This window comes from Artemia sp. Qi Xiang Cuo, chromosome 9 (assembly GCF_049724085.1).
Source record: "Artemia sp. Qi Xiang Cuo chromosome 9, ASM4972408v1, whole genome shotgun sequence".
NCBI classification, from domain to species: Eukaryota; Metazoa; Arthropoda; class Branchiopoda; order Anostraca; family Artemiidae; genus Artemia; species Artemia sp. Qi Xiang Cuo.
This window is the reverse complement of record NC_142802.1, coordinates 10,196,106-10,210,722: the sequence shown is the minus strand read 5'-3', so window position 1 is coordinate 10,210,722 and position 14,617 is coordinate 10,196,106. Positions and strand designations below refer to the sequence as shown.

The 14,617-nt window shown below is 32.3% G+C and overlaps 1 protein-coding gene across 1 annotated transcript in view; it reads left to right on the top strand.

Annotated features, from left to right (window-relative positions):
* LOC148948300 (zinc transporter ZIP1-like) overlaps positions 1–14,617 on the top strand; it is a 160,875-nt gene that overhangs the window by 77,878 nt on the left and 68,380 nt on the right. The window lies entirely within an intron of this gene.

The following is a 14,617-nucleotide window of genomic DNA, read 5'->3' as shown; positions in this document are numbered from 1 at the left end:
ACATGGTTTTTTTGGGGGGTTTAGGGGAAATAAAAGGTACCTAGGTTCGGTTAGGTTAGGTTACGTATTTAATATATGCTATGCTTTACCTACCCCCCCCCCCTAATGTGCAAATATATATCCCAAATTTGTTTCTGAACTATTATATTTTTATCCTATTTTGTTTTATTTCATTAGCATTAACGAAACTTCACTTCTCGTCTGTTTTCCGAATTCTAAATAAGTACCTATTTTCCCTTAATTTCCCGAACAGGAATTAAACAAAAGCAAGTTTTTCCCCCATGAAAATAAAGAATAACGTTAAAACTTAAGTGACCAGAAATTATACTGTATATGAGGGGGTTCTACCCTCCTCAACCCAGCGACAACTCTAGATTACCATGAAATGCAGTGTATAAAGAGATATACACCTCCACTTCTTGTGTGGTAATTGTTAAAAGAACGTAAGAATGCAGCTGCTTTTTCCCTCTTTTTCCAATCATGCAAATCTTCCAATTTTTCTCAGACTAGTGGCAACCCTGTATTCAACCTAGTATTTAACCGCTTACAACTTCGAAAATTTTCCTGGCCCTAGCCTACCGGATAGAAGTATGAAGATTATTTTAGTCTTCAGTTTTAGTTTCTATTATAGTTCAATTTTTATATTGGTCTTAATTTTGAGAAAATTGAAGTAACCCAAGTTGACCGCATTTAAATATATCTTGTCACAATCACTAACTCAGTTAAAAATCATTGGAAATTCTTTGTCCCCTCTTTAGCAATATTAGAGAAAGCCTCAAAGAATCAAGTTCACATTTTCTGATCGAAAATTAGAACGATATACTACTACTACTACTACTACCACTACTGCTGCTAACAAGTCACCGCAGCACCATGCCACTTGAGGTCATCACATCTACGCAAGTTCCTCCTCCATCCCAATCTGTTCAAAATCTCCCTCCTTACACCCTACCAAGAAGCTCCCATTTCCCTTAAATCTTTCTCTACAACTTCCTCCTACCCCATCCAAGGACGACTGTTTTCCGTTTAGCCCTAGACGGTTGGCCGAATAGGATAAGGATATAGACCGCATAAAAATAAAAAGAGAAAACAAACAACGTGAAGATGAAAATGAAACAAAAACCCAAGTTGGAGGAATTAAAAAGCTAACAACGCGGAAGAAAATAGCAAGTAAAATCAAAATTAAACGAATTAGAAACAATAAAAAAACAGCTCAAAAAAGCCAGCCACTCACCCAAAATACAACAACTAACAATAAATTCTCATTAAGAAGCTAGACCAGCCTTATAAACCCCATTCTTGCTTTTCTTCTCTTTCATTTTTATTTGTTTTAGACATATTTTATTTTTTTAATTTCTTTTTGTCTGAGCTAGCACTTCTCTACTTTTGTTTTTGATAATAAAAGGTTGCTTAGAAACGCTCCTGCTGCCTTATCAGTATTCGGCTTAGAAAAAGCCTTGGAGATAGACCTTTCAGCTTTGCTATCTTATGTAATTAAAGATTTGTTACCAGCTTTGTTAGTTTCTTATCAAATGTAGCCATCATGAGCTATTTACTATGTAAGCATAAAGTGATCAGGGGGCAAATGAATTTGCTCTTTTTCTTCTTATCAAAAATGAGCATCATTTATTTTCCTGTCATAAATTTGATAATATTTGGAATACCAACTTATGTTTACATATCATTAGTTGGATAAAAGAGCATAATTATATACCAACTTATGTTTGCATATGTTTCCAGCTTATGTTTGCATATCATTGGTTGAATAAAAGAGCATAATTCTATACCAACTTATATTTGCATATGTTTGAATACCAACTTATGTTTGCATATCATTGATTGGATAAAAGAGCATAATTATATACCAACTTATGTTTGCATATGTTTGAATACCAACTTATATCATTGACTGGATAAAAGAGCATAATTATATACCCACTTATGTTTGCATATGTTTGAATACCAACTTATGTTTGCTTATCATAGGTTGGATAAAAGAGTACAATTTCGAATGGTTCCTATCAAATTTATGTATCCTGAGTACCAGTAGCGTAACTTTGTCAAAATCCTGGGGGTTTGGAGCAAAGTTGGAGCTAATTTTCCCAAATCAAGTGACAATGACAGTGAAAACTGAAAAATGAGCCATATAGTACCATGAAAGAAAATATATCAAACAATTCGTGGTAACGAATTGTAAGTAGGGAGTGACCCGGCTCAATAGCAACCGAAACTCTAAAAAACGAAATTTTGATACCAGTAGATGTATCAAAAGAATCGGCTTTTTATGCTGATTTGAAATATATAAATTATATTAAGTTTAGTCTTACCCATCAAAGGGTTTGGAGCCTGAAATTTTTTCCTGATTTTTTGAAAAAGGGGGAAACATCCCCTTAAAGTCAAGTGATAATGAAAATCACACCATCAGATTCAGCGTATCAGAGAACCTTACTATATAGGTTTCATGCTCCTGTCTGCAAAAATGTGGAATTTGTTTTTTTTGCCAGAAGAAAGATTACGGATCCGTATTTTTTTTTTTCCAGGGGTGATCATATCGACCTAGTGGTCCGAGATTATGATGAGAGGGCTCATTCTAACGAAAATTGTTCTAGTGCCCTTTCTAAGTGACCAAAAAATTAAGGCCCCCTCCTCTCCCCTTTTTCCCAAAATCATCTGATCAAAATTTTGAAATAACCATTTTGTTCATCATAGTTGGAAGGCCCAATAACTATGCCTTTGGTTATAACATGCCCCCCCCCCCACACACACAACCCCAGGGGAAAGGTTTTTAAGTAATAAAATTTGCCCATTGTTTACGCCTAGTATTTGTTATTGGGATGCATGCATACATTTTCGGGAGAAAGGGGATTTTCTGCTGAGGGGTATTTTCCATAGGGAGGGAAGTTTCCAGGGAGTGAACCTTTCAGGGGAAATTATACACTGCGCGAATTTACCAGAATTTTAATACAAAATTCTTTTTATGTGTCTTGCTATCCTTTTCTGTCTCAAGTTTACGCACGGAGTGGTTAAGAGTAATTATCGGGGGTATGTTTTCACCGGGATTGAATTGTCTAGATGATATTTTCCTGGGGAGGAGGTTTCAACGTGGAGTTGGGGCCAGACTTCCTGGCATTGTTTAAAAAAACGATCCGAAATTAAATAAAAAAACAAATTTTTTCTACTGAAAGTAAGCAGCAACATTAAAAATTAAAACGAACAGAAATTATTACGTATATGAAGGGGTCTGCCTCATCCTCAACACCTCGCTCTTTACGTTAAAGTTTGAATTTTATCCCAATTCTTTAAGAACGACTCCTGAAACACAACGTCCGTTTAATTAGAACAATAAGAAGCTTTTTTAAAAGTACTAAAACACTTTAGCGTAAAAAGCGAGGCGATAAGGAGGGGGAAACCCCCATCATATACATAATAATTTCTGTTCCTTTTAAATTTTAATGTTGTTCCTACTTACTGTTGAAGAGACTTTTTTTTATTTATTCTAAAGAAAACTGATCAGTTTCTGTGGATACTTGAATTATGCAGGCTTATCTTAGCTTTAAGATTTAAATAACTAAATTTCACCTGGGTGTTGGGTTGGGGGGAGGCAGTTGCCACCCTTTCCCCATAGGGAATTACGCCCCTGATGAGTAACTTTGGAATAAGCAAAATATAGATTTTGATATTCAAATTTATTATTGTACTTAACGGACTTAAAATTTTTCAAAAATGTACCCACAATAAATTTATTATTTATAAATTTTATAATATAATGTAATAATTTTATAATATAATTTATAAGTTTATAAATTTTATATATTAAAAACTTTACTTTCTCACAACTCAAATTTTTTTAAACAGTAAAAAACTTTAGCATAAAGAGCGAGGCGTTCAGGAGGAGAGAGCTCCTTTCATATACGGAATAATTTCTGTTCATTTTAAGTTTTAATGTTGCTCCTTACTTTCAGTTAAAAAACTTGTTTTTTTTTAGCTAATTTATGCAAGTAACAATGCTTGTCCTTTGCAAGTTGGCTGCGATGAAAGCTAAGAAACCTGGCGTCAGTCGCCAAGCCTTTTGCAAACATGGGAACATTGCTCAGAAATCAATTGGGGAGGATTGACTTTGCGTGTGGTGAGAACCAAACACTACGCGTATTTTCCCCAAGGCCGTAACAGGGGGATTTTAGGGGGTTTGAACCCCCCCCCCCTCCCTGAAATGTTTGTTTGACTCGTAAAAACGTAACAAAAATGGATATATAAAATTTGTATGCGTTCTTTGAGTTTTTGTTGTGTAAAAACCCCCCGAAATTTTTTTTTTGAGTAAAAACCCCTCCGAAAAAAAATCCTGGGTACGGCCTTGATTGTCCCTAAACTGAATTGATCGTTTTCGGTGATCCACCACATTATTTTTTTAATCAGTATCTAATCATTGTTTAATATATATATTTTTTTTAATTCTTATTTGTTGTAAGATTCAAGCAAGTTCCCGAATCTTGTTAAACTTACAAAAAAATACAAAACTCTATTTGACTTTAAAAGTGGGAACAGAACTTGTTATCCATTTTGAAATAATATAAGATAAGATTCAATTGTCATGAAATACGCATAAAATGTTACATTTTACTATTCCCCCAAAGCTCACTAGCCTGTAAAGAAGGGGTAAGATAAAGGTCCCTTACTCACATAAAAAATCTCTTACTCACAGAGAGAAGAGCAAAATGGAGAAAAAAAAACAAATAAAATAAAAACTATAGAAAACAAAACTGAATAGATTGGATAGACTAAATTAATTAAGTAGATCAAATAGCCTCCAATAAAATGATAATAAATGTATAAGAAAAATAAATAAATAAATAGATAAAAATAGCTTCTAAGAAGCCAAAGAATTTTTTTTTTTTTTACAAAATCGAAGGCACCTTGCATTTTACATTGAAAGCTGGGAAAATTTCTCAATTTGTTTAGTGAATGCTAATTTCGTTGATATAATCCTCCCAGCTTTCTGTTCGTGTCAGGCTATTCTAAGGCAATTTCATCAGTGATGCATTAACACAAAAGGAGATATCTAGCTAGAATGTTGTAATTTGGTATTGTGTTAGAATCTTCTATCCGTGTGTCGCAAGTAATGCCTTTTATATTTCAATATTATTCTCAGTGAGAAGAAGGATAATTTCAAAGGTTTGAAGCTGTTGCAAGTGGGTAATTGGTTTATTGCCGGTGATCTAAATTGACTTTACATTGAAGTTGGAAATAGCAGATTGCGTTAAAGCACTGGTTTCTAAACCTTTGTTGCTATCTACTTTAGAGCGGGCAAGGGGTGGTCATCCCCTGGTTTTTATTGCCCTGCCCTGTAAATATTGGACAATACCTTTTTTGGTATTGGAAAAATTGACAACATTGAAAAAAATTGCCCCCCCCCCTGCCATTTTCAAAAATACCTTCTCTGTATTTTAATATTGAAATTACAAAAAATAAAAATCCTTGCTTTCTTCCTAAAACCACTTGAATTGGCGCCCCGGGGAGGAGGATTGAAACTTATGGGGCAAGTACCTTGTGCTAGTGGGACATGATATTGATGATTCTAAGTGGCTTAAGCCCCTTCTCCGACCTTTGTTTGGATGTTTCCTGATCCGCTTATACCTATGGATCAAGAACATTGAGACAAGGAGATCGACGAGACGGGGTTTTGTGGCGTTTTCTACTTAAAAAAAAAAAAAAACTACTTTTGCCTGAGAAGCGCATGAATTTGCTTGAATTTACTCTACATACAGCTGTAGTCAAGAAGACTTTCCCTGCAGGGGCGTAGCTCCAGCGTTTTATTGGGGGGACAAGAGGGGTCCATATCTGGATAGTCAAGGGGCAGTGTATATATAATAATTTTTTCTCCAAATTATTGGGGGGCAACTAATGTTCTCGGGACCTCTCAAGATTTGTTTGGCTCCCTCATCCTTTTTTTGTGTTTTTTATTCTTTTTAAAAGAATAATTTTTTCAATTTGGTCTATAGTAGTAAGTACATATGGAATTTGCGTACTGCCCTAGGAATCTCTATGTTATTTGCGTACTGCCATAGGACCATGCTATTTGCGTACTGCCCTAGGAATCTCTATGTTATTTGCGTACTGCCATAGGACCATGCTATTTGCTTGCAGGTATAGGACCATGCTATTTGCTTGCAGGCATAGGACCATGCTATTTGCTTGCAGTTTAACCGGTACATTGGCTTACCACGGGCAGACATCTTTTACTACAGACGATACTTGAGTTACCAGACGGGTTTCTAAGGTATTCAATCAGACTGGTTTCGTTTCATGGGTTCATTAATAGAACGACTAATGTTTTTGAAAAGGGTAATTTCTTCTAAGTTCAATAAACAAATTGAACTTCCGATGGTTAAGAAAGCGTAACGGGTAATTAAAGTATGAGGAATGGGATGCTTTAATTAGAATGGTTTTAAGTTGAAAATTGTGACGTAAAAATAACTCTATTTGCGAATTTTTTACGAAAAGGTATTTGCGTGAAGGTATTGCGTTGGTTAAGAAAGCGTAACGGGTAATTAAAGTATGAGGAATGGGATGCTATAATTAGAATGGTTTTAAGTTGAAAATTGTGACGTAAAAATAACTCTATTTGCGAATTTTTTTTTGCGAAAAGGTATTTGCGTAAAGGTATTGCGTTGGTTAAGAATGCCTCACGGGTAATTAAAGAATGAGGAATGGAATGCTTGCATCAACAATACAAAGAATATGCTCAGATACTTAATAGATTTGACGCCTACAAGAGACATTGGTAAAAGGTATTCAATAGCTTAATTGAAAAGTAACGATAGAATGACATTGTGACTTGACCTAGCTTTACCTCTCCGACGTGGTCTGTATAATACACAAGTAACGTTTGAAAAGTATTGTCAATTTAAAAAGAAATGGCTGAAAAGTGTTTTGAGGGAGATGAGATGCATGGAGGGTTGAGTTGCACGAGGGTTCAGTTAAAGGGGGTACAGTTACACGGGGGTTTAGTTAAATTGGGTTGAGTTGCACGAAGGTTCAGTAGTACGAGAGTTCAGTAGCACGGGGGTTCACTTGTACAGGGTTTCGGTTATACAGGGGTTCAGTCACATGGAGGGTTCAGTTGCATGAGGGATCAGTTAAAGGGGGTATAGTTACACAGGGGTTTAGTTAAATTGGATCGAGTTGCACCAGGATTCAGTAGCACGAGGGTTCAGTAACATGGGGATTCAGTTGTACAGGGGTTTCGGTTATACAGGGGGTTCAGTTACATGGAGGGTTCAGTTGCACGGGGGGATATCTGCTATAAAAACACTTCATTCTAAACAAATTGTAGGTACACAAAGATTTATAGGCCCTTAATTTATGTATCTGACTATCTCGTAATGGCTACGAACTGCTAAAAATCTTGATATCGGCTATAAAAAACACTTCATTCTAAACAAATTGTAGGTACAAAAAGATTTATAGGTCCTTAATTTAGGTGTCTGACTATCTCGTAATGGCTACGAACTGCTAAGAATTTTGATATCTGCAATAAAAAACACTTCATTCTAAACAAATTTTAGGTACAAAAAGATTTATAGGCCCTTCATTTAGGTATCTGACTATCTCGTAAGGGATACGAACTGCTAAGAATCTTGATATCTGATATAAAAACACTTCATTCTAAACAAATTGTAAATACAAAAAGATTTATAGGCCCTTAATTTAGGGGTCTGGCTATATCATAATAACTAAGAACTGCTAAGAATCTTGATATCTTCTATAAAAAACACTTCATTCTAAACAAATTGTATGTACAAAAAAAGATTTATAGTCCCTTAATTTAGGTATCTGACTATCTCGTAATGGCTACGAACTTCTAAGAATCTTGATATCTGCTATAAAAAACACTTCATTCTAAACAAATTGTAAATACAAAAAGATTTATAGGCCCTTAATTTAGGGGTCTGGCTATATCATAATAGCTAAGAACTGCTAAGAATCTTGATATCTGATATAAAAAACACTTAATTCTAAACAAATTGTAGGTACAAAAAGATTTATAGGCCCTTAATTTAGGTATCTGACTATCTCTCAATTGCTAAGAACTGCTAAGAATCTTTATATATTCTATAAAAAACACTTCATTCTAAACAAATTGTAGGTACAAAAAGATTTATAGGCCCTTAATTTAGGTATCTGACTATCTCGTAATTGCGACGAAATGATAAGAATCTTGATATCTGCTATAAAAAAAACTTCATTCTAAACAAATTGTAGGTACAAAAGGATTTATAGGCCCTTAATTTAGGTATCTGACTATCACATAATGGCTACGAACTGCTAAGAATCTTGATATCTGCTATAAAAAACACTTCATTCTAAACAAATTCTAGGTATAAAAAGATTTATAGGCCCTTAATTTAGCTATCTGACTATCTCGTAATGGCTACGAACTGCTAAGAATCTTGATATCTGCTATAAAAAACACTTCATTCTAAACAAATTGTACGTACAAAAAGATTTATAGGCCCTTAATTTAGGTATCTGACTATCTCGTAATGTCTACGAACTGCTAAGATTCTTGATACTTGATATAAAAAACACTTCATTCTTAACAAAGTGTAGGTATAAAACGATTTATAGGCCCTTACTTTATGTATCTGACTATCACTTAATGGATAAAAACAGCCAAGAATCTCGATACGTGCTCTAAAAAAAACTTTTTTCTAAGCAAATTGTAGTTAAAAAAAGAGTTATAGGCCCTTCATTAAGGGGTCTGGCTATCTCATAATAGCAAAGAACTGCTAAGAATCTTGATATCTGCTATTAAAAACACTTCATTCTAAACAAATTGTAGGTACAAACAGATTTATAGGCCCTTAATTTTGGGGTCTGTCTATCTCGTAATGGCTATGAACTGCTAAAAATCTTTATATCTGCCAAAAAAAAACACTTCATTCTAAACAAATTGTTGGTACAAAAAGATTCATAGGCCCTTAATTTAGGTATCTGACTATCTCGTAATGGCTATGAACTGCTAAGAATCTTGATATCTGCTATAAAAAACACTTCATTCGAAACAAATTGTAAATACATAAAGATTTATAGGCCCTTAATTTAGGGTTCTGGCTATCTCTTAATAGCTAAGAACTTCTAATAATCTTGATATCTGCTATAAAAAAACACTTAATTCTAAACAAATTGTAGGTCCAAAAAGATTCATAGACCCTTAATTTAGGTATCTGACTATCTCGTAATGGCTACGAACTGCTAAGAATCTTGATATCTGCTATAAAAAACACTTCATTCTAAACGAACTGTAGGTACAAAAAGATTTATAGGCCCTTAATTTAGGTATCTGACTATCTCGTAATGGCGACGAACTGCTAAGAATCTTTATATATTCTATAAAAAACACTTCATTCTAAACAATTTGTAGGTACAAAAAGATTTATAGGCCCTTAATTTAGGTATCTGACTATCTCGTAATGTCTAAGAACTGCTAAGAATCTTGATATCTGCTATAAAAAACACTTCATTCTAAACAAATTGTAGGTACAAAAAGATTTATAGTCCCTTAATTTAGGTGTCTGACTATCTCGTAATCGCTACGAACTGCTAAGAATCTTGATATCTGCTATAAAAAACACTTCATTCTAAACAAATTGTAGGTAAAAAAAGATTTATAGGCCCTTAATTTAGATATCTGACTATCTCGCAATGGCTACGAACTGCTAAGAATCTTGATATGTGCTATAAAAAACACTTCATTCTAAACAAATTGTAGGTACAAAAGGATTTATAGGCACTTAATTTAGGTATCTGACTATCTCGTAATGGCTACTAACTGCTAAGAATCTTGATATCTGCTATAAAAAACACTTCATTCTAAACAAATTGTAGGTACAAAAAGATTTATAGGCCCTTAATTTAGGTGTCTGACTATCTCATAATAGCAAAGAACTGCTAAGAATCTTGATATCTGCTATTAAAAACACTTCATTCTAAACAAATTTTAGCTACAAAAAGATTTATAGGCCCTGAATTTAGGTTTCTGACTATCTCGTAATGGCTACGAACTGCTAAGAATCTTGATATCTGCTATAAAAACACTTCATTCTAAACAAATTGTTGGTACAAAAAGATTTATAGGCCTTAATCTAGGTGTCTGATTATCTCGTAATGGCTACGAACTGCTAAGAATCTTGATATTTGCTATAAATAACACTTCGTTCGAAACAAATTGTATATACAAAAAGATTTATAGGCCCTTAATTTAGGGGTCCTTCTATATCATAATAACTAAGAACTGCTAAGAATCTTGATATCTTCTATAAAAAAACACTTCATTCTAAACAAATTGTAGGTACAAAAAGATTTATAGGCCCTTAATTTTGGTGTCTGACTATCTCATAATGCCTACAAACTGCTAAGATTCTTGATATCTGCTATAAAAAATCACTTCATTCTAAACAAATTGTAGGTACAAAAAGATTTATAGGCCCTTAATTTAGGTATCTGACTATCTCGTAATGGCTAAGAACTGCTAAGAATCTTGATATCTGCTATAAAAAACACTTCATTCTAAACAAATCGCAGGTACAAAAAGATTTATAGGCCCTTAATTTAGATATCTGACTCTCGTAATGGCTACGAATTGCTAAGAATCTTGATATGTGCTATAAAAAACACTTCATTCTAAACAAATTGTAGGTACAAAAGGATTTATAGGCCCTTAATTTAGGTATCTGACTATCTCGTAATGGCTACGAACTGCTAAGAATCTTGATATCTGCTATAAAAATACCCTTCATTCTAAACAAATTGTAGGTACAAAAAGATTTATAGGCCCTTAATTTAGGTATCTGACTATCTCGTAATGGCTACGAACTGCTAAAAATCTTGATATCTGCTATAAAAAACACTTCAATCTAAACAAATTGTAGGTACAAAAAGATTTATAGGCCCTTAATTTAGGTATCTGACTATCTCGTAATGGCTACGAACTTCTAAGAATATTGATATCTGCTATAAAAAACACTTCATTCTAAACAAATTGTAGGTACAAAAAGATTTATAGGCCCTTAATTTAGGTATCTGACTATCTCGTAATGGCTACGAACTGCTAAGAATCTTGATATGTGCTATAAAAAACACTTCATTTTAAAAGTTTCACTTCAATTTTTAATTTTTCTCAAAGAAGTGAAGAAAAGTTCAACTTCGATTCTGAATTTTCTCAATGAAAATGAAATAAGTTATTGATCATTTCTATTTTCCCAAAATAATATAAAAATTTTCCACTTCAGTTCAGACAAAAGTTATACTATGATTGTGATTATTTTCCATGAAGATAAAAAGTTTCATTTTAATTCTAAATTTTCCTAAATTCAATTCCGACCTTTCTCAAAGAGATGAAAAAATTTAAAGTTCTGTTCCAAGTATTTTCCCGGAAAAGAAAAGTTCAACTTCGATTCTGAATTTTCTCAATGAAAATGAAATAAGTTATAGTATCAATTCGATTTTCATAAAATAATATAAAATTTTCCACTTCAATTCAGATTTTTCTCAAAGAGATGACAAAATTTAAAATATTGTTCCAAATTTTTCATAGAAGATAGAAAAAGTTATACTTTGATTGTGATTAGCTCAGTTGGTTAGAGCGTCATGCTAATAACGCGAAGGTCGAGGGTTCGTTCCCCTCACGAGCCATAGTTTTGACCTTCGTATGGTAACTCCATAAGTTATTTTAGGGATATATTTTATATCAACATGCAAAGTCGACGTAGCTTTATTTAATTTTTAAGGTTCATTTAGACGAGGTTACGTGCGCGCACGTAACCTCGTCTAAATGAACCTTAAAAATGAAATAAAGCTACGTCGACTTTGCATGTTGATATAAAATATATCCCTAAAATAACTTATGGAGTTACCATACGAAGGTCAAAACTATGACTCGTGAGGGGATCGAACCCTCGACCTTCGCGTTATTAGCATGACGCTCTAACCAACTGAGCTAATCACAATCAAAGTATAACTTTTTCTATCTTCTATGAAAAATTTGGAACAATATTTTAAATTTTGTCATCTCTTTGAGAAAAATCTGAATTGAAGTGGAAAATTTTATATTATTTTATGAAAATAGAATTGATCAATAACCTATTTCATTTTCATTGAGAAAATTCAGAATCGAAGTTGAACTTTTCTTTTCCGGGAAAATATTTGGAACAGAACTTTAAATTTTTTCATCTCTTTGAGAAAGGTCGGAATTGAATTTAAGAAAATTTAGAATTAAAAAGAAACTTTTTATCTTCATGGAAAATAATCACAATCATAGTATAACTTTTGTCTGAACTGAAGTGGAAAATTTTTATATTATTTTGGGAAAATAGAAATGATCAATAACTTATTTCATTTTCATTGAGAAAATTCAGAATCGAAGTTGAACTTTTCTTCATTTCTTTGAGAAAAATTAAAAATTGAAGTGAAACTTAATCTTCATAGGAAATAATCAAAATCATAGTATAATTTTTCCTATCTTCTATGTAAAAATTTAGAACAGAAGTTTAAATTTTTTATGTCATGGTGAACTTAAGACTGAAGTGGAAGCTTTGTATTTTCTCTTGAGAAATTAGAATTGAATTTTGTTCGTTGGTAAAATTCAGAAGAGAACTTGAACTTTTCTATCTACTATGAAAAATATGGAAGTATTTTAAATTTTTTCATCTCTTTGAGAAAAATCTGAACTGAAGTGGAAAATTTTGATATTATTTTGGGAAAATAGAATTGATCAATAACTTATTTTATTTTTATTAAGAAAATTCAGAATCGAAGTTGAACTTTTCTTCTTCCGGGAAAATATTTGGAACAGAACTTTAAATTTTTTCATCTCTTTGAGAAAAATCTGAATTGAAATGGAGAATTTTATATTATTTTATGCAAATAGAATTGATCAATAACTTATTTCATTTTCATTGAGAAAATTCAGAATCGAAGTTTAACTTTTCTTTTCCGGAAAAATATTTGGAACAGAAATTTAAATTTTTTTCATCTCTTTGAGAAAGGTCGGAATTGAATTTAAGAAAATTTAGAATTATATCAAAGTATAACTTTTTCTATCTTTTATGAAAAAATTGGAAGAATACTTTAAATTTTGTCATCTCTTTGAGAAAAATCTGAATTTAAGTTGAAAATTTTATATTATTTTAGGAAAATAGAATTGATCAACAACTTATTTCATTTTCATTGAGAAAACTCAGAATCGAAGTTGAACTTTTCTTTTCCGGGAAAATATTTGGAACAGAACTTTAAATTTTTTCATCTTTTTGAGAAAGGTCGGAATTGAATTTAAGAAAATATAGAATTAAAATGAAACTTTTTATCTTCATGGAAAATAATCACAATCGTAGTATAACTTTTGTCTGAACTGAAGTGGAAAATTTTTATATTTTTTTGGGAAAATAGAGGGGGGGGGGAGAACAAAGTGTGACCATTAAAAAAATCAATAACTTATTTCATTTTCATTGAGAAAATTCAGAATCGAAGTTGAACTTTTCTTCACTTCTTTGAGAAAAAATTAAAAATTGAAGTGAAACTTTTAATCTTCATAGGAAATAATCAAAATCACAGTATAATTTTTCCTATCTTCTATTTAAAAATTTAGAACTGAACTTTAAATTTTTTATGTCATGGTGAACTTAAAACTGAAGTGGAAGGTTTTTATTTTCTCTTGAGAAATTAGAATTGAATTTTGTTCGTTGGTAAAATTCAGAAGAGAACTTGAACTTTTCTATCTTCTATGAAAAATTTGGAAGTATTTTAAGGGCCTATAAATCTTTTTGTACCTACAATTTGTTTAGAATAAAGTGTTTTTTATAGCAGGTATCAAGATTATTAGCAGTTCGTAGCCATTACGAGATAATCAGATACCTAAATTAAGGGCCTATAAATACTTTTGTACCTACAATTTGTTTAGAATGAAGTGTTTTTTATAGCACATATCAAGATTCTTAGCAGTTCGTAGCCATTACGAGATAGTCAGATACCGAAATTAAGTGCCTATAAATCTTTTTGTACCTACAATTTGTTTAGAATGAAGTGTTTTTTATAGCAGATATCAAGATTCTTAGCAGTTCGTAGCCATTACGAGATATTCAGATACCTAAATTAAGGGCCTATAAATCTTTTTGTACCTACAATTTGTTAGAATGAAGTGTTTTTTATAGCAGATATCAAGATTCTTAGCAGTTGGTAGGCATTACGAGATAGTCAGACACCTAAATTAAGGGCCTATAAATCTTTTTGTACCTACAATTAGTTTAGAATGAAGAGTTTTTTATAGCAGATATCAAGATTATTAGTAGTTAGTAGCCATTACGAGATAGTCAGAAACCTAAATTAAGGGCCTATAAATTTTTTTGTACCTACAATTTGTTTAGAATGAAGTGTTTTTTATTGCAGATATCAAGATTCTTAGCAGTTCGTAGCCCTTACGAGATAGTCAGATACCTAAATTAATGGCCTATAAATCATTTTTTAAATAAAATTTTTTTATAATTAAGTTTTTTTTATAGCAGATATAAAGATTTTTAGCAGTTCGTAGCCATTACGAGATAGTCAGATACCTAAATTAAGGGCC